This window comes from Arvicanthis niloticus, chromosome 23, assembly GCF_011762505.2.
Source record: "Arvicanthis niloticus isolate mArvNil1 chromosome 23, mArvNil1.pat.X, whole genome shotgun sequence".
Taxonomy (NCBI): domain Eukaryota; kingdom Metazoa; phylum Chordata; class Mammalia; order Rodentia; family Muridae; genus Arvicanthis; species Arvicanthis niloticus.
The window spans coordinates 28781333-28801284 of NC_133430.1; the positions used below are offsets into that span (position 1 = coordinate 28781333).

The 19952-nt window shown below is 42.7% G+C and overlaps 2 pseudogenes; one reads left to right on the forward strand and one right to left on the reverse strand.

Moving 5' to 3' along the window:
- Positions 1-5495, reverse strand: part of LOC143436579 (SNW domain-containing protein 1-like) — an 11287-nt pseudogene extending 5792 nt beyond the window's left edge.
- Positions 5496-12177: 6682 nt separating this feature from the next.
- The window catches only part of LOC143436580 (SNW domain-containing protein 1-like), a 43620-nt pseudogene continuing 35845 nt past the window's right edge, over positions 12178-19952 (forward strand).

Here is a 19952-nt window from a genome sequence, read left to right on the forward strand (position 1 = left end):
TTATTAATACACTTTCACAGACAAGAAGAATATATGCAATATAAATACACCCACTCTCAGAAGCAAAGAGAATGAATGTTATATCTAATGAACATGTATGTTCTGATGAGGCACAATCACACTAGCATCCCTGAGAATACTTCAGAAATATGCTGAGAAAAGAGAACTCTCACCACTTTATGAAGACGCTCATGTCTTAAATATTTCTGTAGACAATTTATTTTCATCCAAATACAAGTTACAGCACTTTACTGGTTCTAAGGGGGGCCCCAATCTGTACAGATTGTACTGTTACGGTACACTGTGGCAAGTGCCCATAACTCACTGACCACCTTGATATTCTTTCATTTCTTTTTCGCTTCACCAGGGTTCAGTTTTTTCAGAGAGGAGAAATATGCCAATTAAAACAAGGAACCACCTTGTAGAGTCAAGGTAAGATTAAGCTTGAAACTGAGTTGGATCAGGTGCTAGCATCATCAGAGAATGGAAAATTGGTCACATGGGAAGAGAGTGTTTCTTGTTTGCATTATCCCAAACCTCAAATCCCACCTCTGGAGGACAGCATTGTCTGCGACTTGAAGCAACCTTAGTCCTCAGGCACTTGTGAATTACAAACTTTACTGATGCCTAATTAATCTTCCTGTGCAATGTACTGGGTTTGTTTTACACCACTTCATTTTCCCACTATACAAAAGCCCTGTTCTGAATGTTAATTAAATTGTTCACAGGAGTCAAGAATTTGCTTCAAAACTTACTCTTCTCCCACTGCACTAGGCACAGAACATGACCTAGAAAGGATATCACTAAATATATGGTGCCTGGCTTTCCATCTACACACCAGGCATGCAAGCAGCTTCTTCCACCACTGGGAATCAAACAGCAGACAATTTATCCTTCCCTTCAGTACAGATAGACATGATCTGGATTCCTTTCCTGTGCCTGACAATTCTCAGGACTACTAGTTCTACAAGGTGAAGGATGAACAGGGAACCTTCTAGGAGCTCAATTCTGTTATGATACACCATTGAATGTGGCAAAAGTTCGTTATCATTACTAACCTAAAGACTGCCCTTCTTGCCCGACTCACATTTATACAGGTAACAACACAACTCTTAGCAGGAGCTGCCCTGGAGAGGTTCCAGTCATGCTGCCTCTCTTTTCGCCTGTACTGACAGATTTCATCTCTTTCACAGCGCTTCTCCATCCTCTGTGGACAAGATACAAATTAGTTTGTCACTACTCATATTTTGGGACAAGGGGCTCTTCAACTTAAAAAAAAAAATGCCAGTTTTCTTTACGTTTCTTTTCTTTTTTTCTTTGTTTTTTTTCTTTTTCTTTTTTTTTTTTTTTTTTTTTGAGACATCATAGACATGGCCTCTGACCCACCCTGCTGCTGGGATTACAGGTGTGCACACTAAGTCTTTTGTGATCAATCTCCAGCCCTTTAACATTAACTGCAGTCAATTTAAATCAGTTTGTGGAGACTCCTATGTCAGCTACAAATCTACTGAAATGCACCTAAATAGAAAGCAGGACAGCTGGACAGGGAGGCATGTGGTGATGAAGGAAATCCAGTCATGCTAATTGTTTTTAAAAATAACCAGAGTCTAGGTGAAGAGAGGTCATTTCATCAAACATTGCTTTTCAGCCTTCCTCCTCCTCTTTGAGAAATGTCATAATGAAAATGCAAAGGACAGGGCTGGGAAATGGTGAGTTGGTAAAGAGTCAGCTGCTCAAGCCTGAGGACCTGAGTGTGGATCTCTAGCAGCCAGGTAGATGGCTGCCACATTGTAGTGTGTGTACTGTCACAAAGTCCTATAGTCAGCCAACGGGGAGCTTCCCACTCAATGAGACCCTTTTCAAAATACACATAGTGATTGAGCCAGGACAATCAAGTAAGCACCCTCTTGCCTCCACATGAACATGTAAAAGGTATGTGCACGCACACATGCACACCAGCATACACATACACACAACACACCACACAGATTCTTAAACAAATCGAAAGATACCAGGTACAGGCTTTGGCTGCAAGCTTGCTGCCCAGCCAGCCTAGCTAATTTGTGAGCTCCAAGCAGAGAGGCTTGTTTCAAAAACTAAGAAGACTGCTGGCCAGCTTAATAGTGCACAAAAGCCACTGGGGGGGAATGTCAGGGGAATTAGTGGAGTTATCCAGGGCTGGACCCTGCACACACAGTCCTGACCTGTCCAGCAGGGTTGAGCCAACTGGTTGCAGCAGGGACAGTGCTGTCATGGGGCTGACCTGCTGCTTTGGGGTCAGGATCCCCAGCTGCTCTGACACATCTCCCCTGTGGAGAGAATCACATAGACTGGGGTAAACTCAAGGGTTTTGTTTTAGTATTTTTATCTTCCATCTAGAAGGTTCTTTTCCCAGATGGCCACATGGTTACTTCCAGGTCTTTGTACTAATATTAGCGTTTACAAGAAGGCCTCTTCTGACAAGACCTTCCTTGTGCAGTCTTTATATCCCTGGTGTTTTATTTTCTTTATCCATTGTATCATTTACTGTATGACGACTTCATTTGCTTTGTGTTGTTGTTTGGAGAAAGGATCTTCCTATGTAGCCCATGAATGTCCTCAAACATTCCACCCTCCTGGCTCAGCCTCCTCAGTCTGGAATCAGAAGTATACTACCAGTGAGTCACTCCCATATTAAAGATTTCTTTTAGACATGTACTCGTTCATTTTGGGGAGTTCAGTTCTACATTATCTGAAATAACTCAAGTTTTCCTATAAATATAAACTACTTTTTGCTATGCCATATAATACCCTCCCACATACATGCTCAGTACACAAAGACCTTTTAAAATGACATATAGTCATAAAGTAAATTCCCAGTAAAAATGAATTGTCATACCTTTTTCCACATGGGTTTTGATCCCAGCTCTCCTTTCGCTGGCTTGCTAGGGCATTTCTCTAAGTTTTTCTTCCTGTTTCTTCTTTTCTTTTTCAGCCATTTTTCTCTCTACTTGGGCTAAACTTTATACCACTTCTCAAGCCTGTTTAGTAAAGTGGAGATGGTAAGTGGAACTCACAGTGGGATACATATTTACAGCCATCTTCAAACTCCTTACTAAACCTGCCTGTAAAAACATCTGCACAGACTTAAAGTTTGTTGCTGCTAAAAAGACTATACCACTTTGGAAGGCTGGGCTTTTGTCTCTAGGGAATGTTTAAAAGGTGCAACACAACAAGCCCAGGTGATTTTTATAAGTCAGTACATTACTAATGCTTTGGCTGAGCAGTATAGTGGATGCCTAGCACAAAGAAGATCATCAGAGTCCACCAGTTCAAAACCAGACTGGAATGCTCTGGGCATGGTGGTACATGACAGTAATCCAAGCACTTAAAAGGCAGAAACACCTGAGTCTGTGTGTGTTTGTTCCAAGACAGCCAGGGCTATGGAGAGGGATCATGTCTTCAAAACAAAACAAGGGAAACCAGATTGAACCACAGTGAGATCCAGCACCCAAAATATGAGTCAATAAGTAAATAATAAATGTCACGTGACATGGTAGTTGCATACCTGTAATCTAGAAGTCAGGAGGCTGAGGCAGAAGAATTGCAATGGGTTCCAGCATAGCCTGAGCCTGAAACTCAAATCCTATCTCAAAAACCAACCCACCAAAATTTAAGTATGACCTTACCCTGAAACAAAATCTTTGCCTACATCTGAAAGACTTGAGTATAGAAAAAAATACAACCAAAATACTTCAGTTATTCATATGTGTATATCAGTATAGCACTAAATCTGTAATGTCAATAGCCAATACCATCAATGCCATTTTGTGAGTGAACTAAATCCCAATGTTTACCTACCCTTCCCTACACTGTCCTTTTGGAGAACATCTGCATCTAAAACAGAAGAAACTGTGCAACATACAACAGCACCTAGTAATCTTCAAAGAATTAGGTAAGCCTAGGAAACCACTAACTGGCACAGGAGAATCATTCCTGCTAGGGGGGTCTCTGTACAGAGCTGCAGCTAGCCCCTGCTGCTATTAGCACACACACACACACATGTCAGTGTCCCTCTGGACCTGAGGTAAACTGATGTGGACACACAGATGTTGCTGCCCACACTCCCAACTTGGGGGTCACTGTGTCTCACCGGAGCTGCTGCTCAGGTCCGTGGTTCAGGGTCTAGCAAGAGAGATAGTGGGGATGGAGGGAAGGAGACTTGAAGAATGGAAACAAACCAGAGTGTGTGACCAAGTTTCTTTTCTCCTTTATTGTCTCCTTTTACAAAAAAAAAAAAAAAAAAAAAAAAAAAAAAAAAATCCTGGTATATATACACTTCACCACATGTCTTGCATTCGGGAATAAGCAGGGGAACACAGCTTAGGGCACTTTACCACGTGCACCCCTGCAGCTGGGGGCACTAACAAAACAAGACATGTGGGATTAAACAAGATATTTATAAGAGTGTGCTCAGCTGTTGTGGGCTGTTGAAAACATAGTCTCTTGGAGCGGTATGTGGCTCGAGATGGATGCAAAGATGAAAGCTGCTTTCTGCTACGAGTCGGCTCCCAACACACAGATGCAAGAAAATTCAACAAACTGTAAAAGACTAACCTTCCATTTCAGCACCATCTAGCGCTTCAGACAGTTTGGCAAAGTTTTTCATTTATATGCTCAGGTGGACGTGCTCTTCCATCAGCAGCCTCCCGTTTATCCAGTGGGATAGTATAACCCTTCAAGTTCTTCCACTTGGATACACATGGAGGGATATTCAACTTCTTCTGTTCTTATACACCAATCTTCTGAGGAGTAGAGTACATCACAGGTACTGGAGGAGACGGGGTCCCCAGAGACTTTTCTTATTAATCCGGAATTATGAAGGCTCCATTGGATCTCTCTGCCTTTCAACAATCTGAAGAACCCTCTGTGTTAGCTCCCGATTTTAATGTTTTTCCTTGGTGACATGGCGTGTACTGGATGTACTGAACAGAAGGCAGGTTCTCAGATTAATGAACCAGCTTGGACCCAGCAGTCATCTTTGCTATAATCTTCTGCAAGGCTACTATTTTTTTTCTGTAATTTCTTTGATTGTTTCTTCATCAGGCCTTGCCAGTTCTGTGTCATGTGGATTCATAACCTCCTTTGGAACAAGGTCAGTATATTTGCTATAAATGACCTTGTCTTTGGAATGTCCCTGTCGAGCAATTGTGTCATATTTAATGTTCCCTTCCTGATCCAAAGGAATGGGCAGAGCATTGGACATTTTTTTCTCTTGCCCCATATCCATAGGACACATGAATTTCAGGGAAAGCACCTCCATCTCCAAAATCCTCCGGCAACCATGGAATCCAGCCTTTCCTGTATCCATATGAGGGAGGTTCCCTTCGAGACAAATCCAGAGAGGTCTGCAGTGATCTGAGATCCCTCCCTTTCTTCAGCTTCAAGTTGGTCCTGAGATAGGTGAGTAGATGCAAGGAAAAAGCTCCAGGAAATGAAAATCTTTTCTGCACCATAAGCCTAGTCTACTGCTCTTGTAAAGAAATGTTATGTAAGTATTATATAAATATTAACATTTATTTTAGGAGAGCTAAAGTTCATCCTACATATAGAACACTATATAGAATACAGTGTCTTGTCGCTGGGGAGATGGCACATGGTTAAGAGCACTGACTGGGTTTTTCCAGCTGCACCCAGAAGTGGAGCCTGTGCTCTGCATCTGCACCCACTCAACCCAGACACAGCTTGACCCACAGGTGTTCTGACACATCTAGGACCACAGGTGAGACTCTAACCCTTGCCCAATACCTGGCATAGTTGGGATCACCTGAAACCAGGGGACACAGCAACCGGGTCCAGGCAGCCACACAGGCTCCTTCCAGGTTGCACCTGTGTGCTGCAGCAGAGCCTGTGCTCTGGATCCCAGGCTCTGGGCCCACACCCAGATGTAGCTTGATCCCAAGAGTTCTGACACATCCAGGAAAACAGGCTCACAGGAAGGACAGGCTCGAGTCAGAGACAGCAAGGCCAGGTCACAGCAGAGACTCCCAGATGGAGAAAGGCAAGCACAAGAACATAAGCAACAGAACCCGATGCTACTCTGCAACATGGGACCCAGTTCTTTTATGGCAGGAAGTCCCAGATACCCCAACACACCTAAAAAGCAAGATTCACATCTAAATCCCATCTCATGAAGTTGATACAGGACTTTAAGAAGGACATAAATAACTCCCTTAAAGAAATACAGGAGTGTCTCATGAGAAGTTTTCAATCATGGGGACACATGGCTTTAATCCCTGTACTCAGGAAGAAGAGGCCAGCAGATTCTGAGTTCAGGACATCCTGATCTAGAGAAAGGTCCAGGAAAAACAGGGCTACACAGAGAAACTATCTCAGGGATTTAAAAAATGAGGCAATTTGTGTTAAATGAGCTAAAAACATCAATGGATTAAAACACATTAACTATTTTTAGCTCCTTGTATTCATTATGATACAAAAATACTTCTGACAGCCCTTAGAAAACCACATAATTGTTTGACAACTGGTTGCTAGGGGCTGGGATGTGGCTCCGTGGTTGTGATGTTAATCTTGGGTCTCAGCTTGATTGCCCTGGAAGTTGCCTAGAGGATTCATCAAGCACAGCTGTGGCTATGAGGGGGTTTCCAGAGACAACAGGATCCTTAGGGCGCTGACAAACCCATGACTTAATACATTGTTCTAAAATTACTATTCTCTATATAACCATAGGAAATTGAGAGACGATCATGGAATGAGCACCCAAATGATACGTCTCTGTAGAAAAAAGACCTGACTGTAAGAAAAACACATATCCATCCTTTTCTTTCAATCCTACATCCCAGGTTTTGGTCTATGTGTTTTTGATTTTTTACATTTTAATGGACATTCCTGGTTGTCAACCTGACCTATATCTGAATGAACTACAATCTAGAATTGGAGGGCTCACCTGTGATCTAAATCTTCAGGCCAGAAGATACAAGTTTCTGACCTGGATCTTGAGGCATAGTGGCTCTGAAAAGCTTAGGCCCAGGCAAGATAGTACAGGCCTTTAATCCCAGGATTCTGATGTCAGGAGATCTCTGAATTCAAGGTGAGCCTGGGACAAAGCAAGTCCCAGGTCCAGGTGTGGTGGTTCACACCTTTATTCTGGGCCACACTTGTCCTTATATAGGTCTCTAGGAGATTGGAAGAAGGAAGACTCGGGCTTCTTTGCTTGCATCAACTTGCCAGCAAATCTGTTGGACCTCTTTCTACAACTAGCACCTTGGGACTGAGAAAGGACTCGATTCTTGGACTGCCCATTCCCAGCTGACCTTTGTTGGTTTATTTGAACTGCAAACCGTAAGTCATCACAATAAATTTCTCATTATTAAGTGACATTTCATAAGATCTGTGACTCTAGAGAACCCTGTCTAAGAGACACATTTTAACATGATAACAAGTAGCCCTTTTTGCCTTCATTACCATAGAAACCAGTCTACCTCAAGAATTGTCCCTTTGTTTTATTGGTGTGGTGATGTGCTTATGCTTGGGACAGGGAGCAGTACTTTAAGGAGGTGTAGACTTGTTGGAGTACTTTAAGTTGGTGTAGACTTGTTGGTGTGGCACTGTGGATGTGGGGCTTTAAGGAAATCTATAGATTATACTCAAGCTCTGCCCAGGGTGACACATAGTAGTCTCCCCTTGCTGCCTTGGAATTGGGGTACAGACCTCTCAGCTCCTTCTCCAAAACCATGTCTGCCCAGATGCTGCTGTGATGACAAGGAGCTGAACCTCTGAAAGTGTAAGCCAGCCACAACTAAATATTTTCTTGGATAAAAGTTGCCTTGGTTATGGTATCTCTTCACTGTAATGGACTCCCTACCTAAGACAGTTAGTTCTTGGTTTTTCCAGACAGGATTCCTTTGTGTAGCCTTAGCCATCCTAGAAACTAGCTGTGTAGACCAGGCTGGCCTTTAAACTCACAGTGATCTGCCTCTGATTAAAAGCATGTGCCACAACAGCTGGACTAAGAATTGTCTTTGTTGAGCATACAGTGGCAAACACCGTTGATCCTAACACTTGGGAGATTGAGTCAAACCCATATTCTGATCAGGGCCAGCCTGGTCTATAGAAGGAGTTCCAAGGAAGTTCAGGGCTACGCAGAAAAACCTCTTTTGGCTCCAAATCATCTGCTAAATTAAATCTTTGCTCCTTGATCTTAATTTCTAGCACCTTCTCTGTGTGCCCCAACCCACCATGGTTTTTTAAATAATTCGTTTATGAGGCAGAATTTAGAGGAGATGAGTGCTTAACAGAACTACCTATTCACTATAAGCATGGAGGGTGGCTTACAGAGGGCCCTCAGCCAGACTTTGCATCCTATTCAATATTAAGCAGTACTGTCCCAGGTAGAGGTCATATGTGCGTCAGGCTTGCTAGCCAATAGACATAAAGGTCAATATGCTTAGCCAATAAGTTTGAACTGTAACCTTGTTGATGCGACCTGTACCCCTTAAATGTATAAACCTGCTTTTAATAGCCATTCAGGGTCGCATTCCAATAATTCCCTTGAGAAAGGAATTGAAGGTAGAACCAGTTGCACAGGAATATAAGCCTCTTGCTTTTGCATTGATCTGCATCTCGGTGTCTCACTAGGGGGTGTCTCAAAATAAGTACCACTGACCGAGGGTTGTGGTCTTACAATATGTTAAACTCAGAGACCCTCTCTCCTGTAAAATCTACAGATGTGAGCAATTTCCAATGTCAAGGGAGTGGTTGATGGCTCTGCTAACCCAGTTTGTCTCCTGCAGGGTGGTTGCAACAATTTCAGCTCAAAGAACTGCAAAGCCTAGAGGGTCGTTCAGTCAGGGCATCCGGACACTGAGCATTTTTTCCATTGTGTTCCTCATTGTGGAAAAGTCTTGCCCTCTGGAAGCTGTGATTTGCTCTTGAGGATGCAGAAGAAGATGACGCTCACCAGGTGGGTTGTTGATTTGGGTTCTCAATACAGAAGGGTGTGGAGTACATATCTTTTCTTTTTTTCTTTGGGATTATTTGGGTTGTGACCTACATGGCCTAGGGTTCAGATGCAACTTGTCCAAGACCTCTGGGGGCTTCCTTGGCAACTAGGCCTCACTGAAGCCAGGGTCTTTCCTTAGGGGCTTCTGGTTGAGTGCAGGCTTTGCCTGGGCTGAGATCCCAGGACATGCCCTGGTGACCAGGATCTCATATGTGCTTGCTGTAAGCAGCTCAGCAAGTTGACAATGCACTGCCTCTGCCCAGCTGAACTATGGGAAGCAGTTGCTCCTCTCTCCCCACTGAGCAAAGTGAGCCAGTCTCCAGATGCTTGCATGCTTTGGGCTTCTCATTTTCTCCTGCTACTCTCTTGCAAAGCCAATATTTTTGCAAAAACCCAAGTGTTGGGAACGTCCAAGAACTGACCAAAAATGCTTCCACTGACGAGCAGTGGAGTTGCTGGTTACTGAATGCGCAGCTGCTCTGCGGTTTAACTTTGGACTTAGAATTACTTTTGTACATAGAACCACCTCTGCTTTTGCTCTTGCTGCTGGCCCTCGTGACCATAAGTGCTCCTAGCCTTTAAGGAAAAGATGCAAAGTGGGAGATTTCCACAAAGTTATGACTCCTAAGTGCTCCAAGTGGAAAAACTTTCCGTTTGAAGTCAGCCAGAAAAGTCTGATTTCAAAGAAGGTATAAAGGTATTTATTCATTTTAGAACATTGGGTTGTGCCTGTGGACCCCACTTCGCATATTTTTCCTGGCTTGTAACAGTTTGAATCCTAAGAATATTTTAGTCATGGGAATGAGGAATTGTTGTCTTAACTTGTTTCCTTGTTCCTCTCTCTCTCTCTCTCTCTCTCTCTCTCTCTCTCTCTCTCTCACACACACACACACACACACACACACACACAAATGTCTATCTTCCTGGTTATATATATAAGTAGATAAATACACAGATTAAAATAGCGCATGCAGGAGGATTTCTGAGTTCCAAGTCCAACTGTGTTGAGACCCGCGCTCTGCCTCAACACTTTGTGGCTAAGTGCTCTGGTCAAGAGAGAAAGTGGGGCTGCAGGGGCAGGAGATGCAAAGAATGGAGACAAGACAGGGTGTGTGGTCAGGTCTTAATTCTCGTCCAGTCTCTCTGGTCCTGTCTCTCTTTATTGAAAGGAAATCTGGGGTATTTATAAACACAAGCAGGAGGACACAGGTGAAAGCATTTTACCACGTGCACCATGCAGCTGGGGTTACTAAACAGTAAAACAAGCTATGTGGGATAAACAAGATGTTTGTCAGTGTGCTTCAGCTGTTATAGGCTTTTGAAAACCAAGTCTTTCATCAGGGTATATGGTTCCAGATGGCTGCAAAGTTGATCTAGCCGCTTTCTACTAAAGTCGGCTCCCAACACAACTGGGTCTGTGTAGGTAGTTTAAGGGCAGGAAAGGAAAAAAAAAAAAAAAAGGAATACTGTCCTGGTTAGCTTTAAGTGTCTAACACCTGGTAAAAATTTATCACAGGCTGAATTGCCTAGATCAGATTGGCTTCTGGACGGGATTGCTTTTCTTGCTAAAATATGCAGGAAGATCCAAACCACTATGGGCAGCACCATTCCCTAGGCTGGTGGTTCTGAACAGAGTAAGAAAGCTAGATGAGCATTAGCCACTAGCTCTGCAACCCAGCAAGCAGTTTCAGGTGCCTTGCCTGCCTGCTTGCCTCCGTCCTTCCTTTTCTGCAAGAATGTAGGTCCCCCTTTTGATTGTGGGTTTTCTCTAGCTGCTTTGACAACCCTTGGTGGATTGTAACTTGGAATTGTAAGACAAATGAGTTCCTCCTCCTTTACATCACTTTTTTTGTTCATCTGTTTATTTTACCAACAGCAACAGAAATGAAATTAGAACCAACAGATGATGCTTAGTAGTGTGGTAGTAGCCTTGGGATAGAAAAGTAAGGGTGAATTCTGCTGACTAAGGTTTACAGGTAGCAAACATTCAGGACTTCTTCAGGCACTATGTATGATACCGATTAGTAGGACTATGAGGGCAAAGGTTGAATTTGAAATAGATGCACACAAGAAAAACACCAAGGGTGTAGTGTGTATCCTGTGCTTACTGTAGCAATGGTGAAAAGTGATACATCAAAACAACCGGGCTTGGGGACTACAAAGATTTCACTTCTATGTTTCAAATACTGTTTATAAAAATTAGCAAATATGGGCTGGAGAAACAGCTCAGTGGTTCAGAGCATTAGCTGTTCTTACAGAGAACATTAGTTTTTTTTTTTTCCAGCACCCAAATGGCAGCTCCCTATCATCTATGACTACAATTTAGGAATCTGACACCCTCTTCCAGTGTCTGAAGGCACCAGGCATGCATGTGATACATAGACATACATCCAGGCAAAGCACTCATACACATCAAAATTAAGTGAGCCTACTTGTTTTTAAAACTGAACAAACAATGAAAATATGAGTTTGACATTTATTTCTTTTTGTTTCATTTTGTTTGCTTCTTAGGTTCATGAACTGTCCTAGCAAATGCTGCTAACCCAAAGTGGGGAGGAAGGTGTTAGGCCCCAGTGGCTACAACTGTAGAGAGGTCGGGGCCAGCAAGGGATGTCTTAGTGGACAGAAGCACTTGCTGCCAATCTCAAAGGCCTGACTCCATCTGTGGGGCCCACGTGATAGGAAGAGAGAACTGACTTCCCCAGTCGTCTTCATACTTTCAACAGTGCCAGGACACACACACACACACATCCCTCCAAACACAAACTAAATAAAAATGTGATTCTGGCTGGGTGTAACACTCACTGCGGACCTTCTAATCCTAGCTCTTGGTAGGCAGAGAGAAGCAGATGTCTGAGCTTTTGAGGTTAGCATAGGCTACATAGTGAGACGCTTAATAAGCTAGTTTAAACACATTCCTAGTAAGTCTTTAATATTTTTTGGCAAAGTTTTTTTTTAAAAGGCTTATGTATATAATATTCTGCCTGCATGTATGCCTGTACACCAGAAGGGAGATCAGATCTCATTACAGATGCCTGGTAGCCACCATGTGGTTGCTGGGAATTGAACTCAGGACCCCTGGAAAAGCAGTCAGTGCTCTTAACCTATGAACCTTCTCTCTCTTGCCCTTGCCAAAGGTTTTGAGATGGCTTGCCTTAAGTAAAGGCAAGAAGACTGCCATGATACAAAACCATGAATGCAATGAACTTGTTCCAAAGATGGTTATGAATCCACATGACACAGAACTGCCAAGACTTGATGAGGAGACAATTAAAGAAATTACAGAAAGGACAATGGCAGCCTTGGAGAAGATTATAGCAAAGAAGATTGGTGGGTCCAAGCTGGTTCATGCAGCTGAGAAGCCGCCTCCTGCTCAGTATGTCCACTACACGCCATCTCAGCAAGGAAAAGCATTTAATTCGGAAGTTAAACAGAGGATTATTCAGATCGTTGAAAGGCAGAAAGACCCAATGGAGTCTCCAAGATTCAGGATTAATAAGAAAGTTCCCCGCGGACCCTCGTCGTCTTCTGTACCTGTAATGAACTCGCCTCCTCGGAAGATTAGTGTAGAAGAACAGAAGAAGTGGAAGATCCCACCATGATATCCAAGTGGAAGAACTCGAAGGGTTATACAATTCCACTGGATAAACAGGAGACAGCAAATGGAAGAGCACGTCAACCTGAACACATAAATGAAAACTTTGCCAAACTAACTGAGCGCTATACATTGCTAAACGGAAGGTTAGTCTTTTACAGTTTGCTGAATGTACTTGTATCTGAGTCCACATCCGTTTACCTCAGGTCCAGAGGGACACTGACATGTGTGTAGGGTGGGGGGTGTAATGGCAGCAGGGGCTACCTACAGCTCTGTACAGAGACCCCCCCTAGCAGGAATGATTCTCCAGTGCCAGTTAGTGGTTTCCTAGGCTTACCTAATTTTTTTAAGATTACGAGGTGCTGTTGTATGTTGCCACAGTTTCTTCTGTTTTAGATGTAGCTGTTCCCCAAAACGACAGTGTAGGGAAGGGTAGGTGAACATTGGGATTTAGTTCACTCACAAAATGGCATTGATGGTATTGGCTATTGACATCACAGATTTAGTGCTGTATTGATATGCACATGCACAAAGAAATAACTGGAGTATTTTTTTTATTTTTTTCTATACTCAAGTCTTTCAGATGTAGCCAAAGATTTTGTTTTAGGATAAAGTCATACTTAAATGTTGGTGGATTGGTTTTTGAGATAGAATTTGAGTTTCAAGCTCAGGCTATGCTGGAACCCATTGCAATTCTTCTGCCTCAGCCTCCTGATTTCTAGGTTGCAGGTATGCACTACCATGGCCAGTGACATTTATTTATCTATTGACTTACATTTCAGTGCTGGATCTCACTATGGTTCAATCTTGTTTTTTTGTTTTGTTTTTAAGACATGATCTCTCCCCATAGCCCTGGCTATCTTGGAACAAACTCACACAGACTCAGCTGCCTCTGCTTTCAAGTGCTTTAGATTACTGTCATATACTACCATGCCCAGTGGCATTCCAATCTGGTTTTGAACTCGTGGACTCTGATGATCTTTTTCTTGCTAGGTGTTCAGCCAAAGCAGAAATGGCCCCAGCAAGCCAGAGAAAGGAGAGCTGGGATCAAAACCCATGTGGAAAAAGGTATGACAATTCATTTTTACTGGGGAATTTACTTTATGACTATATGTCATTTTAAATGGTCTTTGTGTACTGAGCATGTATGTGGGAGGGTATTATATGGCATACAAAAGTAGTTTATATTTATAGGAAAAATTGAGTTATTTCAGAAATAATGTAGAACTGAACTCCCCAAAATGAAGGAGTATATATCTAAAAGAAATCTTTAATATGGGAGTGACTCACTTGGTAGTATACTTCTGATCCCAGCACTGAGGAGGCCTGAGCCAGGAGGGTGGAATGTTTGAGGACAGTCAGGGGCTACATAGGAAGATCCTGTCTCCAAACAACAACCAAAGCAAATGAAGTCAGTCATACAGTAAATGATACAATGGATAAAGAAAATAAAACACCAGGGATATAAAGACTGCACAAGGAAAGTCTTGTCAGAAGAGGCCTTACTTGTAAACGCTAATATTAGTACAAAGACCTGAAGTAAACCATGTGGCGATCTGGGAAAAGAACATTCTAGATGGAAAGATAAAACACTACAAAAGCCCTTGAGTTTACCCCAGTATAGCTGATTCTCTCCACAGGAGATGTGTCAGAGCAGCTGGGGATCTGACCCCAAAGCAGCAGGTCAGCCCCATGACAGCACTGTCCCTGCTGCACCAGTGGGCTCACCCTGCTGGACAGGTCAGGACTGTTGTTGGTGTGCAGGGTCCAGCCCTTGGATAACACCACTAATTCCCACATTCCACCCCCAGTGGCTTTTGTGGCACTAGTAAGCTGGCCAGCAGTCTTCTTAGTTTTTGAAACAAAGCCTCTCTGCTTGGAGCTCACAAATTTAGCTAGGCTGGCTGGGCAGCAAGCTGCAGCCAAAGCCTGTACATGGTTCTTTCCATTTGTTAAGAGATCTGTGTGGTGTGGTGTGTGTATGTGTATGCTGGTGTGCATGTGTGCGTGCACATACCTTTTACATGTTCATGTGGAGGCAAGAGGGTGACATTGAGTGTCCTGGCTCAATCACTATGTGTATTTTGAGAAAGGGTCTCACTGAATGGGAAGCTCCCCAGTTGGCTGACTAGAGGAGTTTGGGATAGACACACACTACAATGTGCAGCCATCTACCTGGCTGCTAGAGATCCACACTCAGGTCCTCAGGCTTGAGCAGCTGACTCTTTACCAACTCAGCCATTTCCCCAGCCCTGTCTTTGCATTTTATCATGACAGTTCTCAAACAGGAGGAGGAAGAGCTGAAAAGCAATGTGTTATGAAATGAACCTCTCTCCACCTAGACTCTGGTTAATTATTAAAAACAATTAGCATGACTGGACTTCTTCATCCCCACATGCTCCCTGTCCAGCAGTCCCACTTTCTACTTAGGTGCACTTCAGTAACTTGTAGCTGATGTAGGAGTCTCCACAAACCAGATTTTAAACTGACTGCAGTTAATGTTAAAGGGCTGAGTGTGGCCACAAAGAAGTGGTGGTGCACACCTGTAATCCCAGCAGCAGAGTGGGACACAACAGCCAGAGTTTGAGGCTAGACCTGGCCATGTCTCCAAAACATAGAAAAACATGGCATTTTCTAAGGTTGAAGAGCCCCTTGTACAAAATATGAAAAGCTAATGTTCAACTGTGTCCACAGAGGATGGAGAGGCCCGTGAGAGAGATGAAATCTGTCAGGACAGGCAAAAAGAGAGGCAGCAGGACCGGAACCTTTCCAGGGCAGCTCCTGATAGAGGTCAAAACTACAGAGAAATGAAAATCGTGACATCAGTGAAGTCATTGCTCTTGGTGTGCCCAATGCTCGAACTTCCAATGAAGTTCAGTTCGACCAAAGGCTCTTCAACCAATCCAAGGTATGAGGACCTAGAAAACACCTTTATCATGGGTGTAGGTTTCTTATGGTTTCTGTTGCTGTGACAAAATACCATAACTGAAAAGCAAGCTGGGAAGGAAGGGGTTTGTTTTAAAGGTGTACACTTCCATATTGCTGTTGACTGAAGATAGTAACTGTTTGTAGTGTTAGCTCTTCCCAGGGATCAGTAATGACTTCATGGTTGAGATTTAGAGATAGCATGTGAATAAGTTCTTCCCAGCAACAATACATGTTTTTGATACTAAAAAGTATCAAATATAAATATAAAATATAAATATAAATATAAATATAAATATAAAAATATATCAAATATAAAAATATTCCTGTCATTGTTCCAAGACTATTCATTTCAATCCTGAAAAAATTTGGAGGCCCTAGAGAGATGGCTCAGTGGTTAAGAGCAATGACTGCTTTTTCACATATGAGCTGGACTATTGTTTTTTTGAAGGGAGATTTGTGGGTTTTTTTACATTTTCATTTGCATGCATGTTTGCTCGTGTATGCACATGTGTGTACGTGCATATGTTAATGTTGGAAGTTGCTCTTGGGAATTGTCTTTATCACTCCTCCCTCCACCTTATTCACTGAGCAGATCTCTCAGTCCATCCCAGAACTCACTGAGAGTTAGTGTTCCTACCCAGCCTGCTCTGAGATATCCTGTCTACATCTTTAGAGGATGGAGTTACAGGCAAGCTTCCACACACAACTATCATTTACATGGGTCCTAGGAATCCAAACTTGGGCCCTCATGCTTATGCAGACAGTGCTTTAACACTGAGCCATCTCTGCAGCACCTGTTATCTCTCATAGATAATTGAGACAGGGTTGGGGAATTGATGGAGCCAAGATTCAGCCTTGAATTCTGTGTCTCCAAAGCTTTTCTCTTTACTGTTGTGCAGTGTCAGCTGAGCTGAGCAGGAGTCGGGATGAAAGAACCACATAAGTAAGCATTTCAACATGGTCATCTCTTGTAACCTTAAGCTTAAACCTTATGAATCTGGGGGAAACATTTAAGATTTTCACTGAGGTCCATATTTTCTTGTGCTTTAATTAATAGTGACCTTCTCAGGCCGTTGAGGTAACATTTCTCAGCATCATTGATTGTCTAGTATCTACAATACATTCCTTCGATTTTAGTGACACTGTTAATTGAGGTTTTTTGGAATTCAGGTTTTTTTTAGAATTTCATACAATTGAATTTAACCATATTCATTCTCCTCCACCTCCTCCCAGATCTACCCACCTTCCCTACACACCCAACTTTGTGTCTTCTTTCTCTTTGGGGGGGATTTTATTTAGTTTTTGGTGTTTGAAGGTAGGTTCTCTGTATCCCTGGCTGTCCTAGAATTTTCTATGTAACCAGGCTTGCCTTTATAAAGCAGATCTGCCTCCTCTGCTCCTGAGTGTAGAGATTAGAGCTATGCATCCCCACACCCAGCCATGTGCCCTTTATTGTTTGCTTAGTCACAACTTGGTGGTGGTTGTTGTTGAGATAGGGCTTATTATACAGCTCTGGCTGTCTTAGGGCTATTTAGACCAGGCTGACTTCAGACTGGCAGAGATTCACCTGCTGCCTCATTAGTGCTGGGATTAAAGATGTGCAACACCACACCCACATAATGAACACTTTGATTAAATCTTAGTCTCTAAGTAAGAACTCGAATGTTTGTGGAGAAGTTTATACTAGTTATTTTATATAAGTGTTGCAGTTGCACTTTTTAATTAGCTGTAAACACGAACTATTCATTGCTCAGCACTCAGATTCAGCTTTGGATAGATAGACCTTTATATTTGGTGTCCTTGATTTTTCCACAGGGTATGGACAGTGGATTTGCAGGTGGAGAAGATTAAATTTACAATGATTATGATCAAGCAAGAAGCAGAGGAAGCAGGAGAGGGGCCTCTTAAATCTGATATGTGACATATACAGCGGAGGACTGCTTGGTCTGGCCTCAGTGAGAGGAGATGCACCTAACCCTTGAGACACTTGAGACCCCAGGGACTCCAGACATCCTCTTGAAGCTGAGGGAGGAAGAATGGAATGAGGAACTGTAACAGAGGAGACCTGTAGGGGAATAAAGACTGGACTGTGAAAAAAAATGACTAAATAAAACAAACTCTAAATCTCTGGCAGCCAGATCTCAGTTTTATTCAGGTGATAGAAGAATCGAATATTCTACATCAGAATGATGTGTATCTGTGTGTGCATGTGTGTGCAGGTACACATGTTGGATGTGTACAATAGGAATCTATCCATGTGGCAGCCAAATACAATCTCAATGTCTTTCCTTATGTGCCGCCACCACCACCTTTTCTCTTCTAAAAGACAAGATCCCATTGTCCTGCAATGTGACAATAGCCTAGCCAAGTTCTTGGGGATCCCTCAATGGGTGTCACCCTAGTGCTAGAATTTCAAGCATCCACTGCTATACCTTGTCTGTTTTTCTGGGAGGGCTTCTGGGGATCAAACTGAGAAACTCATGTTTGAAAGAGAAGTACTTTTCTTAACTGAGGTGTCTCTTCAGCATCCTGTGTGAATCAGAATCCTAAACAAGTTTTTTGGAGTAGGATAAATCTCTATATATTTGATTACATTTGATGTTCTATGCTAATCTGGATGCTTTATGTATATTTTTGTATTTAATCTTCATGATACATGCTATCCCTATCATTATTATACCCCATTTTAGAGTTGGGGAAACTATGGTCCAGAGACCTAATTGTCCAAGAACACTGTGTAGACCAGTGGTTCTCAGCCTTCCTACTATTTGGATCCTTTAACATAACTCCTCATGTTGTGATGCTCCCAACCATAAAATTATTTTGTTGCTACTTCATAACTTTAGTTTTGATACTATTATGAAACATAACAAATATCTGAAATGTATGTTATCAGATATGTAAGCCCTATTGGGGTCAAAGATTGAGAACTACTGTCATAGACACAGTGTTGAGCCCAAGCCACACGAGGCTGATTCCAAGGCTGCCTTCTGGAATTGGGAGTTCCACTTGAACCAGTGATGTATTCAGGAAGAAAATAATTTCAGCCAACCATCTGAGGCTCAAGACCTTTACACCCTAGGGTCTTCAGCCGATTTTAATAAGAATTGAGCGAATGATGAATGATACTTCAGTCATTGACCACATCTATTATGAAACATAACAAATATCTGAAATGTATTAAACAGTCATTGACCACATCTCTCAAATTAGGGGACAAGTTGAGATTTGAAAATTGGATTCAACCCTCCCCACACTATTAATTTACCACTGGATCTTGGGTCTTCTCATGTAAAGCAGAGGATTTCATGGATGGAACTCGCCAGGCAGTGGTGGCGCACACCTTCAACCCCAGCACTTGGGAGGCAGAAGCAGGTGTATTTCTGAGTTCGAGGCCAGCCTGGTCTACAGAGTGAGTTCCAGGACAGCCAGTGCTACACAGAGAAACTCTGTCTCAAAAAAACAAAAAACAAAAAACCAACAACGAAAACATGGGTGGAACTCTAAGGGCCCTTCCAACCTTCATTGTCCATGATTCTTCCATTGTATAGTAAGTTCTGATCTTCTGTAGATGTCCACACACTGAAAATGTGATACAACTATGGAGAGCAGCGCTGAGTAAGCCCCTGAGCTGAATAGTCTCTGTGTTTATCCCAGATAAACTGCAACTGCAGTGAGCATTAGAGAACTATAGAACAATGCTTCCTGTAATTGGAGGGAGAAAACCCATCAGGAACATCAGAGCTGCTTTGTCTCTGTTGACCCTCTGCACCCCAAGTAGATCTGCACTCATGTGAGATGCAGACCAAGGGCATTAATGTCAGTTTTAGTTGTCTTGCTTGTTGAATGAAATCTGATTCTGCCAGGAAAGGGGCACATGGTAAGCAGCAAAGACTCTCAGTACTAGAGACAGCAATTGAAAATTCTACTCATGCTGAGACCAATGAGATCCTGAGAGACAAAAGGGTCTCCATGCTGATGGCTATAGGTGGGGAAGTTGGCATCTGTGCAGGAGGAGCCAGCAGATGGGCTTTGGCACCATCTCCCATTGCCCCTTTTTGCAAAACTCCATGATGCAAATCCTTACATTTGACAATAAGCATGGATTAGCAGTTAATACAGTTTTGAAGGATTTTGTACTCAATAGAATCACTGTCATATACATCAACTTTATTCATGTTCATTCACCACACAGCAGCTCACAACTGTCAGTCCAAGGGGATCAAATCACTTCTCCTGGCCTCCAAGGACACTGCATGAATGTGATTCACAAACAACACAGAGGCTTTCTTTTGTGAGGCAGGTCATTGGTGCTGCCACACAGGCCCAATGGGTTACCATCTATCTTAGTTAGGATTCCTATTCTTGTGATGAAACACCATGAACAAAATCAACTTGAGGAGGAAGGATTTATTTCACCTACATTTACAC